Genomic DNA, 12,330 nt, shown 5'->3' on the forward strand with positions numbered 1-12,330 from the left:
CCCTATTGGAAAAAATTTGCTATACAATTACCAAAATGATACCGGAACCAGTATAAACTAACCCTTAAGAATCGGTCGATTCTTTCCCCAAGGGTTTCAACGTTGTCAAGTCTGATCCTCCGGTAATATTGATGAGCCATGTGTTGTAGTAATGTGTCTAAAATGAACAAAGAAAGGAAGGTAAAAAACAGGAATTTTGGGATGTAAATACTATAACTTGCTGCTCTTTTTTTTCTAACACATTCCTGAGGGAGAAAGAGTACCTGATCGCCGGCTCACAATGCTTCTCTTCAGTTTCCTGTTTTCGTTCTCTAAAGGATTAAGTGTTATCCTTGTCGTTCCTTTTGAGTGGTTTGTGGTCTTATGGCATGTATCATTAAACAGTACCGACACTCCANGAGCTATTGGTATTATGTGTTATCCTTGTCGTTCCTTTTGAGTGGTTTGTGGTCTTATGGCATGTATCATTACACAGTACTGACACTCCAGAGATCATCGGGGTCTTACTTACAGCTAGACATAGCATCTCCAAAGTTTCTCACAGTTGCGTGCTCCACTTGTAAATGGAGTCACGTACTAATTCACCCATTAGGGTGCAATGTCCGGCATCATTGTCTATGCCATAAATGCGCTCAAGTCCTTTCTTATTATAGTTGAAACAAGAAAATTTGTCTTTAGATCTTAAAACAACTCCTTTCAGGTACAAAGGTACCGTGCTACTATCGTTGAATTTGTACACAAGTTTACAACAATCCGTTGAAACAAATAGTACACACATGATGCTAGCACAAATAAGAAATTTCGGTGACACTCCAGAGTACAGTCTAGCTTGGTCAGTATGAATGACTTCAGTATCAGGGAAGTCCTTTACTTTTGCCATTGGTCTTGAAGAGAAGTCCTTCCTTTGCCTCTCTTCAATAGATGCCTATAAAATAAATGCAAAACAAGTATTGATATTTCTATGAGATAAATTTATTTTTCTTAATAAAATTATATTTTCGGTTACTTCTTGATGAATTAAAATGAAAAATAATCTGACTGAGATTGTTTTATCCTTCTATTCTGTAATATTTCACTATTAAATTGACTGTTATCAACTATTTTATACTTACCGAACCGATCTTATTGAACCGGATTACATTATACTTACTGAAAACAGTTTGAGTATGATCTTTTTGCTCTGTGACCACGGTTGTACTTTCTTTTAGTTAGAAAAGGCTCATCTAGCATTACTGTCTTGCCTTCTAAAAGGACAGCTACATTGAATTATTATTGGGTGCTTATTAAATGTCAGCGTTATTATAAAAAATGAGATCTTAACCCTCTCCACCTAATTGATGATAATTGTGGGAGGCTATCACATCAGCTACTTCTCTTAAGTAACTGAAGTAGTCGACCACGGTTGTGTTGGAGACAGTTGTTGTAGGTTTTCTCCCAGGATCTCCGTTGCTTTTTATTGTCGTTGTCCTAGCTATAGGATATATATATATATATCCCGATACCTCTAAAAAAATTATGCTGACTTACCTAAAGTAAGCGGCATCATCACAAAAAAATCTATCAGAACATCGACATTTTCTCAATAATTCTACCAAAAATTGGCACTTTAGCATTTAGATAATTTTAAGCCTTAGAAACACTTATTTTAATTCTCTTTTTTAAACATTTTCCATCTATATTGACCGACATAGTAGAAAATTTCACAAAAATTAAAATTCTTTATGAATTTTATAATATCATTATGATTTAAATCAACGATTTTATAGTATAGATCAGGGGTTTCCCACTTACCTGAGGCCGGGGGCCACAATTAAAAACACTAATCAAATGGCGGGCCGCAACTTTATCAAAATTTAATGTAGGTATCTTTTATGTTTGAAGGAACATTAAATATTAGTGTCAGAGTTTTACCAAGTTGTACAAAGCAAAAGTATTAAATTACAAATTAATATAAGTAGATTTTTAAAAATACTCAATTGTTACTAATAATATTTAAAAAAATATTAATTAAATAATAAAAATGCATGCTACAATAACTTTAATGTGCACCTATGTATTAAACAATGAATGTGCACCATATATCTAATTGTTAAGATATAAAACTTTAAAATGGTTGGTATTAAAGTTTACATAGTAACACTCAAAGTGTTTAATGAGAAAATTGAGGTTTATCTTCTGCAACCACCAGAGAATAGATATTTACATTTAAAATTTACAAATGTGTGTGTAAATAGGTTTCTATTAACGAGAAAAGTATTTTAAACCCATATTGATTTTTAACGAAAATTGTCCGCTAAAAAATTATAAATATTATATTTTAGTTCGCGGGCCACAAAAAAACTGGCGGCCCCCGGGCCGCCAGTTGGACACCCTTGGTATATTGACGGTGCTTGGTATATTGACAATCTCTAAAATCTGCAATTTACATATTCGCCGTTGCTCCGGTGTAAAATCTTTAAAAAAAAAAAAAAGGCAAACCCGTTACTGTCCTCTTCAGTTTGTCTCTTTTTGAAATAATTTTTTACAATGTCCTCCATGCTGTCTTCAGCTTTCCTTTTTTTTGCTGGAGGACTTCGGGATACTACGGACCATGTGGTCGGACATGTCCGTACCTAACGAAGGCTCCATATCATAGCCACAGGCACCACTTCCTTCATAAAGCACCACATCAGGCTCCATTTCTATGTCAACTGGTGGGATGACTGTAACGACTCATCCAAAGTTGAGACAACCTCGACAGAAACTGCCGATAAATTGCTTTCTGATCTAGAGCAGAAAAAAATGCAATAATTAGCTTACTATAATAAAGCTTATTGTAATCTTTTGTAGACAAAGATTGTCGAACATGACAATTAACCATTCTAAATTTAACAATATCTTTTAAAATATTGCTTACATTTCAAAACTTTTAAATATAGCAGGCTTGATGCATTTTGTAATTTATATAACGCTGAATACATTATGCTATACTAATGTTTAATAAATTACAAATTTTAAAAACTGTTGTCACTCTCGTTAGGAAAAGAATTTACCGTACTTGAATTTGTCATGAAATGCCACGATTTGAACTTTTTTTTAAAAAAATCAAGGACTTTGGTCGCCGCCGATAAATCTGATTTTTAGAATAGAATTTACCCCCAAACCCAATTTCATGGTGTTTCGAATGTCTGAATTTGTAACAAAATTCTCACTCACAGTCATATTTTATTAAAANAATGAGTGGTTTTAAAAAGTTAAATCGGAGAATTTCTTCGAGAAAATTTCTGATACACACATGCTGAATTATATTCACAAAATACAAAAAAATGAAATAAGAAAGAGGTACACGATTATTTTTGTATTTGAATAAATATGCTCTTGGTTGCAGAGCCCGAGAAATAAATTTTTTTGCACTGTTGGTATGTTAAAGTTCACAGAAACGAAGAAATTAGGTTCCTATTAGCGAGAAAAGTATTTAAAACCCATATAGATTTATTTTACGAAAATTGTCCGCAAAAAAATTATAATTATTATATTTTAGTTCGCGGGCCACAAAAAAACTGGCGGCCCCTGGGCCGCCAGTTGGACCCCCTTGGTATAGACCTTATTTAAACTTCAAATTATACAAAATGAATGAAAATTTGTTTATGAATTTATTTAAGGTAATTCGTTACAAATAATGTTGACAATCTCTAAAATCTACAATTTACACCTTCGCCGTTGCTCCGGTGTGATATCTTTAACCTCCGGCAGTAAACTCTTAAAAAAAGAGGCAAACCCGTTACTGTCCTCTTCAATTTGTCTCTTTTTGAAATAATTCTTTAAAACGTCCTCCATGCTGTCTTCAGCTTTCCTTTTTTTGCTGGAGGACTGCGGGGTACTACGGACCATGTGGTCGGACATACCCGTGCTTAACGAAGGCTCCATGTCATAGCCACAGGCACCACTTTTTTCATTAAGTATCACATCAGGCTCCATTTCTGTGTCAACTGGTGGGATGACCGTATATGAGTCATCCAAAATTGAAACAACCTCGACAGAAACTGCCGATAAATTGCTTTCAGATCTAGAGCAGAAAGAAAATGCAACAATAAGCTTATTATAATAAAACTTATTTTAATCTTTTGTGGACAAAGGTTGTCGAAGATGAAACCCTGCAATTAACCATCCCAAATTTAACAATATTTTAAAACATTGCTTAAATTTCAAAAATTTTAAATATGAATTTTGTAATTTATATAATGCTGAATACATGTGGCTATACTAATGTTTAATAAATTACAAATTTTAAAAAGTTTGACACTCTCGATAGGAAAAGAATTTACTGTACTTGAATTCACCCAGTCATATTTTATTGATATATAAACTGTTTTTATCATGTTCTATGAAAATTCTGGTGTTCTTTCAAAAAATGAAAGAAAAACATCATTTCTAGAGCGAATTATCTTTTAAACTTCTGTGATTTCAGAATCTTTGTTATTTTTTAATCAATTAAAAATTCTAGCTGAAACAACCCAGTCACTGGCGAATTTTTTTATTCTGAAATGAGAACAGAAAAACAAGAGTATTTCTTTCCTTTCCGATGAACAAGAAAAATACCTTTAGAATATATATAATTCTGCAGAAAAAAAAGAATATTTGCAGAAATTTTTGGAGTTAATCATGAATTTGAAAATCTAAAATGCAGCAGATACACTGTACTTTTTTGTCGATAAACCAAAGTTCAAAGATTGACATTGTGTTTTTTCTTATTAGTATAATTTTTCTATTAACTAATAATATAAATTAGTAAATAATATTAGTAAAAACTCTTATATAAAACTTACTTGTCATTTGTTTTAATATATGGCAAAACAAATTCTATGTAGGGGCTCAAATAGTACGGCTTTTTCGGCCTAGCCGTTGAACCACTTGGTTTACTGTCGCTGATGTGTTTCCTGTAACTGCCTCGGATGTTCTTCCACTTGTTTTTGCAATCATCCTCTAGTTTAAAAAAAGAAATAGGTGTATTATTTTAGAAATTTAACATTCCAAAAAAATTGTCTAAATTATATTAGTTTAAATAAAGTTTTCTGCTCGATAATGAGTTTCACATTTCTCTCACTAGCAGTTAATTCACTTGCACTCAATTAATATTTAATTTTTAAGCATGACTAAAATAAGCTTTATTAGTAATTATTAATTTACTATATTTTCAGAAGCTCTTTTGGTAAAATAAAATTTCTTTGATCAAATTTAACATGACATGAACTATGATTAATTAGTATTCAACCTAAAAAAATAAAGAACTGTTGGGGTGAAAGAATTGCTAAACATCTATTGGATTTCAATTATAATATACAAGGCTTATAAAATAAGGACTGAGTGATTAATATATAAAAGCCTTAAAAAATATTTGCAAGACATTTTTTTTAAAAAAAACTGGATTTTAATTATAATAATCAACTTAAAAATAATTACAAATTTGAAGGTATGAGCAATTAATATTTGTTTTAAAAGAATATTACAGATAATTTTGTTCTGGTTTCAATAAATTAAAGTTAAATACAAAAATTCTAGATTAAACATAAAATTAAATAGATTACACTATCATACAGTATTAAAAATCAATAGAATTTAAAATTTATTCTGTAACCTGTTGCAGGCTCTGTGGGCGTTGATAATAATTTTGCAATATCGCTCCAAGCTTTAAATACAATATTTCTATTAAAATAATCCTTGCATGTAACGTCATACAACGCTCTTCTTTTTTCGACTTCTGCAATAAATTTTAAAATTAAATTCTGGATCATTCCTCATCTTGAACAACGTCACGTGTTAACAGGAGGCATGATGTAACGAGAGGCAAAAATAGCGCCGGACCTATTTGAGAGGTTTGTACATGCAAAGTCAGAGATGAATAAACTGAATCAGTTCATTTATCATGTTTTCATTTAATTTTAAAAAATAATTGTTTCATTTACTTTAAATGGTACATTTTCACAGTACAAAAAATTTATAAAAATTGAAATAGAAAAAAAAAAAAAANAAAAAAAAAAAAAAAAACAATACATCACATTACATTATTACTAACATAAATCATGAAAAGCAGCACTGTTTTTAAGGTAGTTGATGTGTATTTAATAATGGGTTCTCGCTTGTATTTACGAACTTTTTCTAAATAAATGATCTAAAAATAAGTTTTTAATTAATAAAAGATAATGCAGCTTTCTACAAACAGTTGTATTAGTTATTAATCTATTCTAGTATTTATAATTAATCATATAATGTTTATTGAAGCCATCAGAATTCTATATATATATTAATTTACATTCGTGTTAAAGTTAGGAAAAATACTATATGTTTCTCAACAAAATCAAAAAGTTCAAAGAATACTTATTCTAATCTTTGAAACCTATTTACTGTATACATATTACTGTACTGTATCACAAGAATTTGATTTTTTTACCTTTCAAGGACAGGAAATTTTATGTACTCTTCAAACATCAATTCATTAATTGCAATGGTGACACTCCTTATTGAATTGCTCACACTTGCTTGAGTCATGCTTGCACAAGTGTCGGTGGCAATGTTTTTCTGGTAACATCCAGTCGCATAAAATCTTAAAGCACAAAAGATCTAAAACGAACTATAAAAATGAGCACACAAGTAAAATCAACATCACATCTTTAAAATCAATATCACTTAAAATAGCTTCTAAAATATATTTTAAAAGGAACTTTCAAACTTTAATAATATTTGAAAAGTTCTATGCAAAAAAATATGAACATAACTTTTTTAACAATGTTAAGAAAAAAAATTATTTGAATATAAAAGAAATCTGAATTGAATTTCTGATATATCTTAAAATTACTGTCGTAATCAATCGTTAAAGTTATAAATGCATTAAATGTGTAAATTTTATCAGATTTTAATATCCACCACTGAATGCAATTTGAAGGAAAATCAAGGTTGTCAATAATTATTTACATTGCAAGCAATTTTGTGAAAGAAAAAAAAGAGAAATATATATGGGGAGTTAAACTAAAATATAACACATCAAAATTTTGGAAAGATTTGCGATTTGCGGCAAGGCAAACATTTACTTACCCATATATTTTTAAATTAGCAAGTATAAATTCCATTGGTTGGAGTATTGGCGATTTTTTACAATCTGCTTACATTGTAAAAAATCGCCAATGTTTACCTAGTGCTGTAAGCATATAATCATGAGAATTTTATCCCCATGCTTCATGACTGTAATAAGCTTTAGATTTTTTAACTTATCGAACAATAACTAAACAAAAAAAGCTAAGTAAAATAATAATAAATATCACTTCTTTCCAAATTTTATAAACTTAAGTTTTAAGTTGAATAAAAACTAGTTATAACTGATATTTAAGAAATTCTAGGGACTTATTTTCTTGTATAAATGAACAAAATAAAGTTATGTACTTTAGTTTCTACAGAGAAGGCATTTCTGCGTGAAGTCAGTGGCTCCTACGCTGGCCGAAGTTTTTCTATCAGTTCCACACAAATATTTTTTGTCAATCTAAATCGACTTCTAAATTCATTGTCTGGATATTGGAAAACCTTAAATCTTTCAGGCCGATTGATCTTTCTTTTAATGGTGTTTCTATCACTCTCTTCAGCAATAGCTAGTTGTAGGACAGCGACAAGATGAAAGGTTGCAACGCCATTGAATTTCATTTCCGACATACAATTTCATTTCATGATTCTTATCACAAGTTGCGATTTCAGCCAAGACGCCTTTCTCTTGAAAGAATCTGACCGCTTCTTGATCTGTTTTAGGTTATTTTCTCGGAAAAAAATCCCAAGTCTTTAAGAATCCGATATAAAGTTGAACGATTAATCTTTTCAAATATGTCCTTTTCATCATTTATTTCTTTTAAAACCTTATCCAAAGTCGGTACTTCATTTTCACAAAGAAAAAAAAAGCATGGATTTTTCTGCGTGCTGCACAACGTAAAACAATAATTAGTAAAAGTAAAGACACATTACGTCTAAATTATACACAATAAAATTTTTAAAATACAGGGAAAGAAACTTTCTTCATTTACGAATAAACATCGAGTCGAAAGAGAAGGGGGGGAAAAATAAACAGTAATTTTTTAATGACAAATCTTAAATTAACAAAAAAAGGAGTTTGAAATTAAAAAAGAAAATTATATTTATTACGAATTAGACAATTTTAATAAATTATTAATTCAAATAAAAACTCTTATTAAAAAAAACATTTTGCCGAACTTCCCACACAGCCATATTGAAAGAAAGAAAAATAGGTGCTCGCTTCTAACGAACCAATCAAAACGTTAGTTTAGCGTGTTAGGCGGGAAACTTGCTAAAGCATCATGTGATCTTTTTCTTAGAAGGCATTCCTCCCATACAAGTGCCCAGCTGCTCTGTGAAAAAATTTCATCAATGTCAGAGTTCATCTTCTAGAAAGGACCGCTCTCTTCCTATTCAACTGAAGCAATCAGAAATTATCACACAGCCTTCAATGGGACTTAGAGGAAATTCATTACCGTTGCAATACTGAGGTAATGCTGTCATGACAGGAAAAATATTTCCTATCGACTAACTTTTTTATAACTTAAATTATTTCGTAATAGTAACTTCCATAAATAATTAAGGTAGATAAATTAAAATTTTTTTAAAATAAGAACATTCCATTAAGTAAAAAAGTATGTATTACGACCTATTTGACCCAGTTGAAAATGTTATCGTAATTAAAATAACTTTTTGTACTATTACTGTTAAATGCATTTTTTTTTATTAAATTCTAGTTGAAATTTAACAATCTATGGATTTTGAAATTTAGATACAATTTTTAGCCCAAAATTTTACAATAGCAAAACTATTTTTGAATACATGGGGAAAAATATATTGAAATTTACCAGTCATAAAATTTTTTTTTTTGTAGTGACTATTTTCGTAATTGACCATAATTTGTGTTGATTTTTTAATATAATTTTCACAAAATAGGTACCTTTTCGAAATTTCAAAATTACCAAAAAATCACATTAGGAGAAAAATGCATTTTTAGTTTTTTTNGTACTTTTTACAAAAACCTAGACAGATCCCACCTTTTATAAATGAGAAATGTTGTTAGAGACCGTTTTTTTTTTTTTGTACCGCTTCAATTTGCATAAGTTTATTTCAATTAAAACACGTAGAATAAAAGACTGGTTTTAACGTACATACTCATTTACTTGGTTATGCTGTCTTATATTTTGAACTTAATCTGAAATCCAAATTATTAGTTGCTTTAAGATATAGTCTTTCATCGGTGTATGCTTTTTAACTGAAAGTTTATAACAGTTAGTTTAGCGAAATAGCAATAAAGTAAGCAAAATAAGTGCCCAGTTTGTGTATGTAGTACTAAACATTTTAATAAGCGAACTACCGCCACAAAACGCGAACATGTTAAGAGAAAAATTAAATCAACGTGATTACACTCAAGAATTTTCTACTTTTTAATTAGATTAAAAATTTTGGCTTAAAAGACAGACCAGTAGCTGGCATACAATAAAATATAATAGAAATATTAAGTTTACAAATAGTCTTATATCTACATCCTGAAGAGAGAATACTCAAGCACCAAATTTTTTTAAAATGTCAGTCCATAAGTTCACTAGACTTAAAATAAAACTGTAATCTTGTTAATTAAAACTTACAATTACAAGAAATTTATACTCTTAAGGCGACAAGGGAGGTTGAAAATTTTTTTTTTTTACTTAATCATTCTGAAAATTTGTCAGTTAATAGATATAAATGAAAAAAGATAAAATTTGGTTTGAATATAGTGAAAAGTTTTAATTTTATTAAAATTTTAAATTGATATTTTTAAAAATACTCCAGGTGGCTCAATTTTTGAGATTTTACATTCTAAAATTTTTTTAAGGTTGTTTAATTAAACAAAAACAAAACTTACCCTATAACAATTGTACTACTTAACTGCTTTTATTTTTAAAAAATAAATAATGTGAAATATCAAAAAATTTCAAAATTTATGTTACCGAAAGCAACATTTTTTCCTGTATGTGTGCTAATTATATCAGCATTATTTAGTTAGAGGGCAAAAAATGATCTTACACTCACATTTAGCAAGTACAAAAATTTTTAAGTGTTTTGAATGAAAATTAAGCCGCCCGGAGCTTTTCGAAATTTCAAAATTACCAAAAAATCACATTAGGAGAAAAATGCATTTTTAGTTTTTTTTAATCAGGAAATACAATTTTGTTACTATTAATTGCAAATAATTACGCATGTATTGTAAAACAAATATAAATATTCAAGTTTGTGTAAAAAAACATTCAAAAAATGGAATTATTACATTTCTTGAGTTCAATTTCTTCGCTACATATAATATCGAAATTTTGAAAATTCCTAATAAAAAATAGAAATATATTTTATGAGTGAAAATACTTTTAGATGATTGAAATATTGTATATGATGAACACTTATATAAGAAATATTGAATATTATGAACACTTATATATACATATCAACACTAATTTGAAGAAAAAATTTATTCAAAATTTTCCTGCACCATAAGTCGGGCCTTCTCGTTTCGAAATGGTAGCATTTTTTGCAGCACATTTCAATTTTTTTATATTTCTTTTGGTTTTATATTCATTAGATTTCCTTTTGTTTAATTGGCTTTGCCTTCGTTTGTCTCGCTTTTCAGCAATGGACATTGCGAAATCATTGGCGTCAACATTTGTTGTTAACTTTTCTAATGAATTGACACAACCAAGATTAAACTCACGTGCAGTAGAAAGTACTGCGAGCTCTAATCTTATCTTTGCGACAATATTTTCTTTTGAAGATTTGTTCCACAAAACACTGTGAAGACATTTGTTAGAGTTTTGTGTCTTGGTGGCAGCACATCTTTCTAATATTTCATCAGACGCCAGTCGTTGGTAAACTGGCATTATTTTTTCCACTACCACTTCAGAGAGAACAGTTGTCATCTTCTTGTGGCTATCTGGCTTTTCACCTTTTGCCACTGCCCTCTGAAAAAAACACCAGGATGTTTCTCCGGTAGGACATTTATTGTGCATCGGTTTTTTGTCCGTCGAAATGCAATCGAATATGGAGGCAAAAATCGCTGACTTCATTTTATTAATGTCAGGGGCGTTATCTCTGATTGCATTACGGTAATAACTTAGCAATCTTTTTATAGTATCATCCTTTAATGTACCTTTTCTTTTCCCACCTAATGTAACCCCTTTATTTTTCCACTCTTGCACTTTGTTTTCTATAAAACAGTGCCTAAACGTTTGGCTACGTGATTTATGCATTCCTCCTTCTTTATGGGGGTATCGTCATAAACACGTTTGTCGTTGATATGGTTAAATGCTTTGGCATCGCATAGCATGGTTGTATATCTCATACTATGATTAAGTGACCGCGACCACAATATCAACGCCGCCGACATTTCCATACTGTTCGATGAGCCAGTATAATTTTTTTGGCATTCGGGCTTGTGAGATTCGTGCCAAATATGAAATTCAGGGCTATTTGCCCCCAAAGCACTTGNATGGAGGCAAAAATCGCTGACTTCATTTTATTAATGTCAGGGGCGTTATCTCTGATTGCATTACGGTAATAACTTAGCAATCTTTTTATAGTATCATCCTTTAATGTACCTTTTCTTTTCCCACCTAATGTAACCCCTTTATTTTTCCACTCTTGCACTTTGTTTTCTATAAACCAGTGCCTAAACGTTTGGCTACGTGATTTATGCATTCCTCCTTCTTTATGGGGGTATCGTCATAAACACGTTTGTCGTTGATATGGTTAAATGCTTTGGCATCACATAGCATGGTTATATATCTCATACTATGATTAAGTGACCGCGACCACAATATCATCGCCGCCGACATTTCCATACTGTTCGATGAGCCAGTATAATTTTTTTGGCATTCGGGCTTGTGAGATTCGTGCCAAATATGAAATTCAGGGCTATTTGCCCCCAAAGCACTTGTTGTTAGAGCACAGTCGTGACAGTATTCACTAATGATGACAGTATAACGTACAATGAGGAGTGACCTCGCTTTTGCCAGGTCCCATCATAGGAGACACAGATGTCGATAACAACAGAGGGAGATTCCGAAGCTTCAACTATATACTGTTGCCTCACAATATCATGAGACAACTTCAAAACCTCTTCTTTTGCCTGCTCATTGAATGCAACTAGGTGATCTAAGCACTTCGAGAAAGTTTTACTGTCCATGCAAGGTATGCCAAGCATCATTGAAAACATTTCTAAAGACCCATATCCTTTTCCAATAGATAAGAAAGCATCTACTATCTTATTGTTGATAGCAAATCTTTTGCTATTAT

At 30.6% G+C, this 12,330-nt stretch overlaps 1 long non-coding RNA gene across 1 annotated transcript; it reads right to left on the reverse strand.

Moving 5' to 3' along the window:
• Positions 1-2,255: 2,255 nt before the first annotated feature.
• Positions 2,256-8,841, reverse strand: LOC139425180 (uncharacterized). Its single transcript, XR_011636459.1, has 3 exons — positions 6,428-8,841; positions 4,806-4,962; positions 2,256-2,766 (listed from the first exon to the last, which is right to left on the reverse strand). It is a non-coding gene; the product is annotated as an uncharacterized lncRNA (long non-coding RNA).
• Positions 8,842-12,330: the final 3,489 nt, after the last annotated feature.

This window comes from Parasteatoda tepidariorum, chromosome 3 (genome assembly GCF_043381705.1).
Source record: "Parasteatoda tepidariorum isolate YZ-2023 chromosome 3, CAS_Ptep_4.0, whole genome shotgun sequence".
NCBI classification, from domain to species: Eukaryota; Metazoa; Arthropoda; class Arachnida; order Araneae; family Theridiidae; genus Parasteatoda; species Parasteatoda tepidariorum.